The following is a 12,430-nucleotide window of genomic DNA, read 5'->3' as shown; positions in this document are numbered from 1 at the left end:
TTCACTGTTGCTTGTTATCATCTATTTAATTCAAATACCAGAAAGACACCTGGGGTAGGAATCGAGCTGCTCAGAAGATTCAGGTATCTCATCACTGTGAGAAAACCTCACACCTACTTTCCACTCCGTTTAAAAAGGAAAGCAGAAAAAAAGAAAATGTCTTGATTGTTTTCCAGTAGCAAACCTGTTTTTTTCAACTAAATTTTGACACAAGAGGAGTGGGTGTAAAATATATTTGTTTCCTTTCAAACCAACTAAATAAATGTCACTTCCTACCACACAAATTGTCACTTAAGCTAGCCTTTGTGAGCTGCAGTTTCCACCCATGTCTTGTTTTTGCTTTCTAAAACACCATTTAAAATATTTTCAGCATCACCCCAAATACAGCTGATGATTTTTGGAAGCAGCCCTTCGAATGAGGTTGGCTGTGAAGAATTTGCCTGGCACTAAACATCACCTGTCAGTGCTGTTATCAGCAGAGTGCCACAAACCCTTCCTCACCTGTGGGATGCTAATAGGTTTACTGCAGTTCAGGTGAAAGATGTCTAGTCCATAAGCCTATCCTGTTTCTCCCAATTTTCTTTCCCCAACCTAAACACCTGTGAAAGAATGTGGTGTTTATGAAGTTGGAGCCTGATAACACTATTTGGAGCCAAACATAACATACAATCCTCCCTAAGGATGTCTGGGGTTCTAGCTATGAAGATTTGCTAATTTAGTCCCTACTCCAACTCCTGTCCCTGCCAAATCTGCCATGCCTCTAAATCCTGAGCACCAAAAACCCTACGAGTCCTTCTCCTGAGCCAGATGTACTTACTATCTTCCAGTGTACCATAAAATTCATTTAAAATCAAGCCTCTTAAAATTTCAGTCCTAAATTCAAATCCTTACTGGTAGAGTGAGCCTTGTTAGAGCATGAAGCCTCACCCAGTGCAGGGAACAGCATATCCATTCTCTAGGAGAAGGGCTGATAGAAAAATCAACTCATTTGAATTCAGCTCAGAAAAATTTTCCACTTTATGTCATGCTTCCTGCCAGCTGAATGCAAAGCCTTTTTAATCAGACTAAACATTCTCCAAATCCCTGGGCAGTGGGTAATAATGTCTACTTCTATAGTGTACTTCAAAGCCTCTCTTCAAAGCCTTCGCTACCTGCACAACACCAAAATGACCTTTATTTCACAGAGAGATAAAGCCACGCTGGGCAGCAGTGCCAGCCAGGGGAGGATGGAGTGATGGCACGGGAGGTTCTGCACGTGGTTTCATATCAGCTTCAGTCAGTGGAGAAGTGGGAAGGACCTGTAGGTCACAGAACAGTGAAATCATGCAGGCAGCAGCTCCACAGGCAAGTGGGCTTTAGCTAATGCCAGGCAGGGTAGGGTGAACCTACAGGCAAACATCATTCCTCTGCTCCCACCTTGTGCAAATCCTTTAGCACTGGGTGCTCTGGAGCCACCTAAAGCAATCTGGCATCAGGTTCTCTCTGCTCCCAGTTCCCTGGCTGCACTGCTCCATCCTATTTCTCCTTCAGAATAGCCTTCCCTGGCTGCTGGAATAGTTTCCTGGAGGGAGGGATGGCACAGCATGGCAGGGAAACATGCACAGAAGAGCTGCTCTAACAGGCTAAATTTGCCCAGTTTCCCCAGGGCTTACAGATCAATGATTCATTTGCAGTTGAGAGTGTCCCTAGGTGTCCTCTCCCTGCCCTAGCGCTCTTCTCTTCCAACCAAGAGGTGCTGGGAGATGGTTTAAGGGAGCTCACAACTGCCTGCATGCTGTGGCAGATTCCAAGGCCTAAACCTTGTTTGGAATCTCTAGAATCCCTCCTTAAATGCAACCCCAAATGCCTGAATGATAGGAAAGGCAGTAGACTTTTTCACTTCTAAATTTTCATCTGCCAGCAGAGGAGTGAGTGTAGATTTCAGGGAAATAAGAGAGAGTTAGTTACGCTTCCCTGAATAATCCACTGTTGTCAACAGGGCTTGCTAATAGAGGCTCTGCCTGGGCATTTGGATGGAAATTAATGCATCGAGGAGACAAAGCCGTGTGCAGTTTGCAGACATGACACCAGCTCGGTGAACGGAAATGATACATCGAGTTTTATTAGAGAAGATTCTCAGTAGACATGTTTATCAAATGACCTGCCTGCCAGAAGTGCTAAAGGACTCTCTGTTGTTTTCCTTCTGGCTCGCTGTATCACATCTCTAGGGCTTCAGATGGAGCATCTCCCCACACACTGCACTTTTTAGGCTTTTCACCCTATGGCATGATCCTAATGAGCACCACCTTTAAAGCCCATAGGCATCCGAAGAGATGAAACTTTTAATCTGCTCAGGTCTCAGATTCACTGCCCTGGGGTATTTTTGCCCTGAGTTTCGAGTCTATGCAGGTTCTTTTGCATTATCTTTCAGCTTACCCTGGTGTTTGTGATCCCTTTCAACTTTGTGTCACTGTGTGAATGCCTGTCATCCTTTTGTTTAATCCTTCCTTAGAGTCATCAATAAAAATGTCAGTAAAGACCAAAGACCTGATCTCTGTGATGCTCTAATAAACATAATTCTGTAACAGAATCACTCCCTCTTTAGTATTCCTCTTTGTCTGCAGCCACTCAGCTGTGATTTGGTCCATGGATTATTACATTCAGATCATCCAAAGAGCTAAATTTTATGTTATGTTATCAAGTGCTTTACCAAATCCAAACAGGTTCACAGATTTTTAAGATCAGAAAGAAGAATGAGAACATCAAGCCTGCTCCTTTCAGACATTCCTCCAGAATGTCCAGATTTGAAAACCCCATGAGATGAAAAAATCAAACATTTTGCTTCATTATTCACACATACTGCTTTTTTTTTTCATTTGTTTTAAAATACATATTGTTAAATCTAATCAGGCTTTGCTTTCTAGACATTGGGTTTGTGTCTTTTTTTCTCAGATTAAAGATTGCCTGGTATCCTGTTGTTTCTCACTGTGCTTATTGATGTTTCATGCAGTGATCTTTGGGAGTTTTTTCCTGGTTTTTTTTGCTAACACTGCTCTTGATTTTACAAACTCTTCTTTTCACATGTGCCTGTGTGTAGAATTCAGTCTCTGTGATGAGGAGGCTCTGCTTTCATGGGGCAATTTGCAGACTTTGAACTAGAGCTTCTAATTCTCCCCATAAACAAATACCTGTCAAGGCTCCCTGTCCTGCACATCTTGCTATTGCCTGTGGGTTCCCTGATGCACTTTAATTTTCATGTCTCCATACATAACTCATTTTCCATCACTACAAAGCCTAGGTAAGTTTCAAGACTATCTTTAAACAATGGTCCAGATTCTCAACTCATTCAAATGTGGGCAAACACAGAGCAACTGCTTTGAAGTCAGCGTTGGAAAACAGGTATGAATGTCAGGGGAAAGAGCCACAATCTCTTTTGATATCTCTGGAGCAGGTCATGCAGAAATAGAATCCCAAACAATATCTGTGACCAGCTTTTCTGTTCATCCTGTGCCTCCAGTCATTCTCCACATACATCAGATCCCATCTCCCAGCTGACAAGAAAACCAACTAATCCAAAAAATGGAATTACCTAATTTTCTTCCCCATTATCTGAGGCCCATAATAGAAATGTGAAACGACCTGCTCTATTTCAGCAGCAAAAGCAAAGATGCCAGTTGACTCTCAGCTCTCAATTCTCACTACATCATATTTCCATTTGCAAAGGTCAGGGTCAAGCCTGGTGGGGATTTTTGTTCAGGAAAAGCTCCCTACAGATTAAATAGGATTCTTTCAGAGTTGAAGAGGGAAGGGGGAAAAAGAAAGAAAGAAAGAGCTGCAGGATTTATTTGTTGGAAAAATCCTACTTCTCAGGTGGGGGCAGTTGTGCTGACTTAACACCAGTTGAAGACTGGGAGCATCCCTGTGCCTGTGCTCCACTGTCTCACCCCGTAAATTGTAGCCAGAATGACCAAGGCTTCACTCTGTCCCTTCACTCCAGCCAACGAGGGCTGTGCCATGCCTTTCTCCATGAGAAGGACAGTGACTCACCCACCACGATGTGGATTCAGGGATTCCCCAGAGCCATCAGTGGAGGAGAGACAGGCAGCCCATCCTCACACTCGTACCTGTGATGGATAGTCATCCCACTGGCAGGCAATCGAGAGGAGGGAGAGATATTTAAACATTTCCTTTACTTGCTCAACCTCTGAGCGCAGAGATACTGGTGTCTGGGTCTGGGCTTCATCTTGTGAGCTGTAAATAAGGACCTGTAAGCCATCCTAAGCTTGCAAATCTCCCTGCCAGCCTGAGAAATCAACTGATGTCGTCAGGCAGACCCGGCAGAACACATTTCATAACCCTCATTCCTCAGGGCTGAGAGCAAAGCCAGCACTGCCTGCGGAGCTGGGGCATCACAGAGCACACGAAACAGGGAGAGCACAGACCCATGCAGAGCTGCTGTCATCACCAAGGCCACCAGCAGGGCTGGGCTGCTTCCTCTCCAAGGCTGGAGCACTGGATGAACGTGGCTGGATGCCCTACAGAGCCAGTGGCATGTTCAGGTTCCTGCATGGAGGTTGCCAAGGAAGCAAAGTCACAGGATCTCCTCCATGACATCTGCATTGTCTCATAAGGCATTAAATATGTCAAGGACATTTCTCCCCTGGGCCATCATCTAGATTGGTGGTGTGTTTGACTTGCATGATAGTGAAGGTGAGAAGCTCTGTGCTGTGAGCTCAGTGTCACAGCAGTAGGAAATGATTTTGTTCTTGTGTTTGAGTTTACAGTGTCAGAAAGGCCCACACTTTATGTCTGAGCACCAGACTTCTCCATCCTCATTTGTGTGCCTAAAGCAGTGTTGGCCTCAGGCTGTGAATTCAAGTCAGGTGGTTTGGCAGGGCCCTGCAGCAGCTTTTCATAACGTTGTTCTCAGACCACCTTCCTCAGCTGCATGGCTCCAGGGAGGTGATGGAGGGCACAGGACCTGCCTGTAGCATAGTGCCAGCAGTGCTAAACACATCCTGTCTTCCCTGGCCTGCCTGCCTGCCTTCCTTCCTTCCTTCCTTCCTTCCTTCCTTCCTTCCTTCCTTCCTTCCTTCCCTGTGGAAGCACAGGTTTATCCAGGGATTGTGGAGCCAGAGTGAGCAGCTCCTGAGAAGTGAGGAAGGGACAATGAGTCAGGTGGCAGCACTGATCCACATCCTGCACAGTGAAGCTGCTGTACAGCACATCAGGAGCTTTTTGGAGAGAGAGGCCAAGCCCTGGCTGGCAGAGTTACATCCAGACAGTTGCAGTGATGAATGGGATGTGATTCGTGCCGCAAATGCTCTCCCGTGATGGAAATCACTTTGCTGGAGAATTGATGATGCTCGGCATAGGTCAGTTCATCTCTCCCAGTTCCCTGTCCTAGATCCTGCCAGACACAGAGACCACAGCTCACCCTCCACCAGCCCTGAGCATCACTCAGGTTGTAGGAGTGACTCAAGGCATCTGCAAGGGATTGGCTTTTTGGATGGAAATTTTTCAGATCCATTTGTTGCGAGCTTGGGCAGCATAGCTGAAAACAGCTCTACAGCCCCAACTGAAAGCTGCCCGTGGCTGCAGGGAGGCTGCAGGGACTTTGACACAGGCTGTGCAGTCTGTGAGAGATAAGCAGATCTTGAGGGATCAAAGGGGTCTAAAAGAGGGTGTTTCTCAGTTTGGCCTGCAAAAAAAAGTGGAAGTTGCAATAGGGCAAATCCTTACAGGGAAACAGTAGGATGAATAAAAGCTGGAGAATTCTGTGCTACCAAGTGAAAAGGTTTTTGGGACCTCAGGGATCAGATGTTCCTTTTAAGCTCCTACTTCATCCTGCATCAGGGTGCAGCCAACAAACAATATGAGACCAGTGATACCGCCTGGGGACAGGACTCCAGTTCCCAATGAGCAAATAGTTAAATACAAGCAGTTTTGTCATCTTCTTTTCCCAAGTTCAGGACCATCTTGCAGAACCTCTGGGGATAACAGAAGGAATTTTTCCTCCTGGTTGGAAGCACCATCGCCGTGTGGTGCAGGCCAGCTGGGAAGAACCATGGAGCTGCATGTGATGGAAGAACAATGCCAGCCTGCCTCCGGGACTGGGGCTGCTGCAGCTTTCTCTCCTGCTGTATTTCAAGAGGGTTTTAGTAACTCTTGGGACCTCTTAAAACAGATTGTCTGATGCTTGGCAGTATATTTTGAGCGCCCAATTTGTTTCATGGCGCAGAAGCATTTGTGGACCATGATGTTTCTATGTCAACACGTGCTTGAGGAGGTATTTTTTTTTTCACCAGAAGTGGCAGGTGTTAGAATCCAGATCAGAGCTCTCTCCACATCATTATTTTTAGAAAAGGATTTTTTAAAATAAGACGTGTTGATATGTTTTCTCTATGTGGGATTAAAAGCACTTCAGGCTCATGCACAGAATTTTGCTTTATAAATCTGTGGGAGTGCAGATTTTCTTCACTCTTGTCCACTCTTGTTATATTGCCTTTGTGAAATGGGAATAATAAACCTTGTCTGCCTCCTGAAGGGGCAGAGAATTAACTCTTTGAAGTTTGTAAGACCATATAAATGCCTTCCTATTATTAAACTTACTACTGCTCGGGGCTTTTAAACAGCTGCCACATTTCACTTCAGAGGAGGTTGCCTTGAACTGGTAGGTGAAGTGAACACAGTATATCAGGGTGTTATGCTGAAAAAAAGCTTTGGGATCTGTTAGATTGAAAGGCCCTATATAAATATGAGTTATGTGCAGAAACAGATTTTATAACCCTATCATTCTCCTCTGGTGTACCTCTTAATCTAAGGGTTTCACTATCCTTTATGAACACTTAACAAGACCTATATTAAGCTTCAAGCCTCTTCAGAGCACATATTTTACACAGAGGGGACAGACCCATTTTTTTGCCCAGCTTACACAGCAGGTCAGCGACGGACCTGCCTGGCCTGCTCTGGTAATTAGCAATTCATAATGACCTGCTGCACAGAAAACGGTGAGAGAAACACAGGAGCTTTAGGAAAAGATGGCCTCTAACGCTGTCATGTTTAGAAAGATTCACTGCCTTTTCCTCTCCTTTCAGCATTTCTAGGAATGGCTGAAGACTGATGGTCTCATTTAACAAATGTAGGTTCCTGTTCCTGTTAAGTGGTTTTGGATTACAGGCTCAAGGGCCAGTCCCCAAGCCTGGTGTCTCTGTGTTTGATCTGAATACAGCCATTCCTGTGCTGTTCAGGAATGCTGGGACAAAATAATAAGTAAAAGCCAGTGATCATCCCAGTTAATGCTGTTCTGGAGACACAATGGGGAAACTGAGGCAATTCCAGACCATTCTATATTCAGAGTGCCACAGTTTGGATTGATAGAAGATGTAGAAAAATGGCATGTAAGCATTCATTGAAGAAACATGCATGAGGATTTCATTCCTCTTAATCTTTATATTTCTTCACTGGGAACCTTTTGAAACTGCCTTGAATCTTTATTTTAGCAGTGAATGGGAATGATTCTTAATCCTCCAGCTGCCTCCCAGGAGCCTGAGACATTTACTTCTCTCTCTTTCTGTTGTGCCTACTCAAACTTTTCCCACTGCTCCATGCTGCATCCACTACCTGGAAAGGAAAAACTGCTTAAGGCAGGAAAAAACCATGAGCTAGCTTGGGCTCCTGGAGTGATCCACCACCCCCTGCAAGCCCAGAGAGCTTCAGGTCATGAACAGCCAGATGAGCCCCTTCCCTGCTCTGGGAGAACTGCTGTTGCTTTAGGATTTATCTGTGTAGCAGAAGGCAGTATGAGCATTTCCCTCATCCTGCTGCAGGAGCAGTGAGGATGTTTGGAGAGGGGTGCAGGGTACATGTGAGGATGTGTGTGCTCTCCCCATGGGGTTGCTAAAAGGGACAAAACAGAACATGGTCCCATGTTCTGCATTAGATGCTCAGCACCCTGTGCTCAGTTGCATTTACAAAGATTAATGTGAGTTAGAAGTTAAATATTGTGAGACAGCCCCTTCTTTCACAACCAATTTATTTACAGCTGCCAAGTAAATCAGATTTAGAAAAGGCATCTGAATTTAGGATGTTTCTTTCCACCAAACCACTGAAATTCCCAGGCAGGTGAACTGTGGAGCATGAGTGTACCCTGGATGTGAAACATCAACCAGTTTCCTACACCTGTTCTCAGTTTGAACTACAGTTTCCTTAAACTTTAGCTTCCATAGTGTTTCTACGTATTTCCTTCATTAAAAATATGTAGCCAGCACTATGGATGGAAATTATTTGCCTTCTTTTGGGTAACATAAGTCTAAATAATAAAAAAAAAGCTCACAGCCTAGGAGCTTCACACCATTTCACCAAGTTTGATGATCAAAGGTGCTTTTTGTTCTTTCTGCTGCCCCTGTTGTTTTACACGGAGAAGATTCAGTAAACAGGGAGCACAGCTGCCCAGGCAGCGGCAGGGAAGAGGATTAAACTCCAGGAGTGAGGCACAGACGGTACCTGGAGGTGACACGTTTTGTACTGAACATTTCATTAGCTCCCACAAGGCTGACGCCTGTTCATTAGCCACAGACATCCCAACCCAATTGCCCATGTAGCTCTGCAAGGGATCCCATCGCTTTATCCCAACGCTGCCGCATACAAAGCAGGAAAGCTCCGGATTTCAAGCCAGCTCCTCAGTAGGAGATATAATTAGGGACCCTGGTCCATCAATATTTCACCACATCTGCTCCTGATCTGGCTGTGGGATGTTTCTCTGTAGCTCATGTGCTGCTTAAACTTATCTCCTTGACAACTCTTTGGTTTAAACAAAGATTATTTTGGAACAGGAGCTGTCAAAAAAAACCCCAGCAGCTCCGGGAAGTTTTCTTGTTAAAATATGTTGGCTCGGCAGCACCATCTTCTGTCCTGCCCTTCAAACAGCCTGGGATGTCACACTGCGAGCGGCAGCGTGTGCCTTGGCTAGCTCGGGGCGAAGGAACAGTTTGAATAAGATTGAGTTAATGTTTTCCGTGCTGGGAGTCGGAGCCATAAAGCAGCGATAGCACAACAGATGGGAAGCCCGAGTCCAGCTCTGCAGGGACCAGCGAGCCCGGGAATCCACCGGCAAATTGCTCCCAGTCAAGGGCTTTCCCAGGTGAGGCACCTTCACTCTGGTGGTTGTGCTCCTGCTCAGAGGATTTCTCAAGGGCTGTGACCCCTTCGCTGCTGCAGAGGCAGGGAGGGAGCAGGAAGGAGCTCGGTGCTGCTCTGCACAATCCGTCTTGCACGCTCGCTGAGCCACGCTTTCCCTGGATTTCTGCTGTTGCGTTTGCTCGGCTTTGAGGTCATGACATTCCTGCTTGCCAGAAAAGTTGCTCCATGGCTGCTCTTTGCTGGTGCTGCATAAATGCCAAGTCCCACTCGGCACAGCCCACATCACAGGGAGATCCAGGGACAGCAGAGGAGGAAGGACTCAAAGGAGCCAAGGCAGACAGAGAAAAATCAACAACGCTGAAAAGTCAGGAATTACAGAAAGAGCTGCTCCGTGTCCCACTCCTCCACAGCACATTGGGATTCAGGCAGAGATTTGTGGCATGAAGGTTAAATTAGGAGGGCAGCTACAGTCATTTCTCATATGTTCCAGCTGGCTGCTGTCTCCTCTCAGCATCCTGCACACATCCTCTGGGCTGGCAGCTCACTGTACCTCCAAAACCAGCTCTGCTTCTTCATCCCACTGCACAGGCAACACCCATATCAGTGTAGTGTGTGTGTGAGAAAGAGAGGCAATATCTGTATTTACCTTTTACTTTAGAGTATTGTTGAAGGCCCTAAGTAATTAATATCTGAGCAGCTCAGATGTTTTCGTGACAATCATCACACAAGAGAAAAGCATTCTTATGAAAAATACAACAAAGCCCCTAAATCTAAGCCACAGCAGCTCTCTTGTAAGAGACACTCTGTGGCAGGATTCTGCAGCACAGCGATCAGTCTCGCTTTAATATACAGATCAGGGGAATGTAAGAAATACTGGGAGAGCAGACACAGCTTTGGCAGCAGCTGCTGCTACGTTTTTGTCAGGATTAAGTTCATTTCAATTATAGAAAGGCTTGTGATCACCTGCTAGGAGGGTTTCAGCCATTCAGGAGGCCAAGGGTGTGTATACAGCTATATTTAAATGGCAAATGCACAGCACATTCTGGTACCATCCCATTTGCAGAGCACTCTGCAGACATACCCTAATTAAGCGTTTAAGTATAGATTCCTTCCTCCTTTATAGTGTGATAGGAGTGGATTTTTTAAGGAGGCAATTTAAAGGAAGTGAGCAGAGGGACTAAAATGGACATCATGCTGTGCATCCCTTTGTACTGCTGCATTGCTCAGGCTATGCCAGGAGAGGGCTAAACCTCATCCCTTTTGGTGCTGCTGCAAGCCTTCTCCTCTTACAAGGCAGCCATGGAATGTTCTGTCCCAGTGTTAGCACACAGACCCACGGCAAACACTCAAAATGGGAATTTTATTTAGCACTGGGGTTGATGGACAAGATACCGAGAAACCCATGTGGAAGCCTGGAGGGAGAAGAAGAGGGGAGTGAAAGCTGGGACAGAAAATGGATATCCAAGAAGTTGTCTCTGGTAGGAGGAAACACAGTTTCACGTGGCACTTCTGCCAACCACTGACCCCAAAGTGCTCTTCCATGATGTAACTGGGCCCAAGCAACCAGAGCCCCATGGGTGTAGTGTGAAAAAGAAGAGACTTACAGGGATTCTTCCAGGTTTAAGTGGGTGTGGTTCCAGCCTTTGCATTTCCTTCCTCGCACCAAACCAGGTGCAGCCACAGACCTGTGCAGCTCCAGATGTTTGATCGTATTAAGACTTTGCCCTTCTGCGCCTTTATGTGTAGGATGTTTGCAGAATTAGCAGCAGATAGTCCCACAAGAAATTCCTGTGTGACTGCAGGAGAAGGCAGGCAGGGAGAGACTCACCCATCCACCTCCCACTACCCACTGGGTGGCTGAAAGGGATGTCACCTTGCAGAGCTGACCAGCAAGGTCACCACTGATGCTTCCCCTTCCTACCATGCCTGTCTTGTCTCATCAGACCCCACAGTCACTGTGAAGGTGGCAAAAAAGGGACAGGAACAATGGGGCCAAACAACTTGACAGCTCAGGCAGAAGGGAAACCTTTCAGGGTGACAATAGCTGTAGGAAATAACTTCTGGTGAGGAGGTCTGGCACCTCATGTTCTCATAGCACTGCTGGCAGGCAAGTCACAGCTCCCATCTGACCTGGGGAGCAATGTGGCTTGATTGTCCTTTCAAAAATAAATTAGGAAATGGCTAATGCCAATTTCTAACAAGTGTCAGAACAACAGGAGCTTCCTAGCACTTTCCAAAGTGATGCCAGAAGGTTGCTCTCAAAGGAATTAATTTTGTCTAATTAAATATCTTCACAGAGCTCTCGAAGTATCAAACCACAACATCAACATGCAGCACTTTGCAGACTAATCGGAGTCACACTGGAATTGGCATCGTGTGCTGAAGTGTCAACAGATGGAGTGGGTGGTCACAATGGAGGAGGAGTGGGATGACAAACCTCCCCTTCCACTTCTGCCCCAAATGACACACTCCATCCCGTGTCCCAGCTCACCCATCTGTTAAATCCACGGAAAATACTTCCTACAGCGTGGATTTGCCCAGAGGGCAAGCTAGCTATGGCCACGGAGCAGTGCACAGAGGCCTTGAGGGAGCTGAGAGCTTTGGATTTTTTGGATGAGGTTCAGATGAGCAGGGTACAAGCCCTGGTGGGATGTGGGGGATTGCATCTCACTCTGCACTACAGCAACAGGACCCTCATTGTTTGCACACCATGAGCATTCAGGCCTGCCCAGGGACTCCCAAATCTCCCTGTTTTGTTGTACATTGCAGCACAGACAGCCCGGAGGGTTGAGCTGCAGCCTGGAGGCAGAGGGCTGCTGCCAGCTCTGCCCTGGAGCATCCTCTTCTTGGATTGCTGATTCACACCAAAAATCAACCAATTTTCCTTCCAGCCTGATTCAGTTACTGTCACTGGCTCCTTTTTTTCCTTTTTAAGTCCCTAGGAGGTGAAAATCTTGTGTTACAGTCAGGTCTGTTGCTACCCCCAATTTGCTGTTCTGGAACTCCTCCTCTTTATCGAGGAGGATTTATAACCATGGTCACATTTTGGCAAGCTGGAGAGGTTTCTGACACTTGGAAAAAAGAGCTTTTTAAAATGTTCCATACGTCAACACCTTCCATTTTATAAAACCAGGACTATTCATTACAAATCAGGTCAAATGAAAAGAAAAAAAGTGGGAAATAGGAAAGTCCTCTGAGGAGTATAAATAGCCAGCTGAAATAGCTGGTGCAGCCTGGTATCACACAGCCATCCCATGCAGGCACAGTTATTTCTCCAGCTGCTCTGAAATCCCACTCACTTTGCTACCTA

Source organism: Lichenostomus cassidix, chromosome 10, assembly GCF_008360975.1.
Source record: "Lichenostomus cassidix isolate B80296 chromosome 10, HeHo_3.0, whole genome shotgun sequence".
Taxonomy (NCBI): domain Eukaryota; kingdom Metazoa; phylum Chordata; class Aves; order Passeriformes; family Meliphagidae; genus Lichenostomus; species Lichenostomus cassidix.
This window is presented reverse-complemented; position numbering follows the sequence as displayed.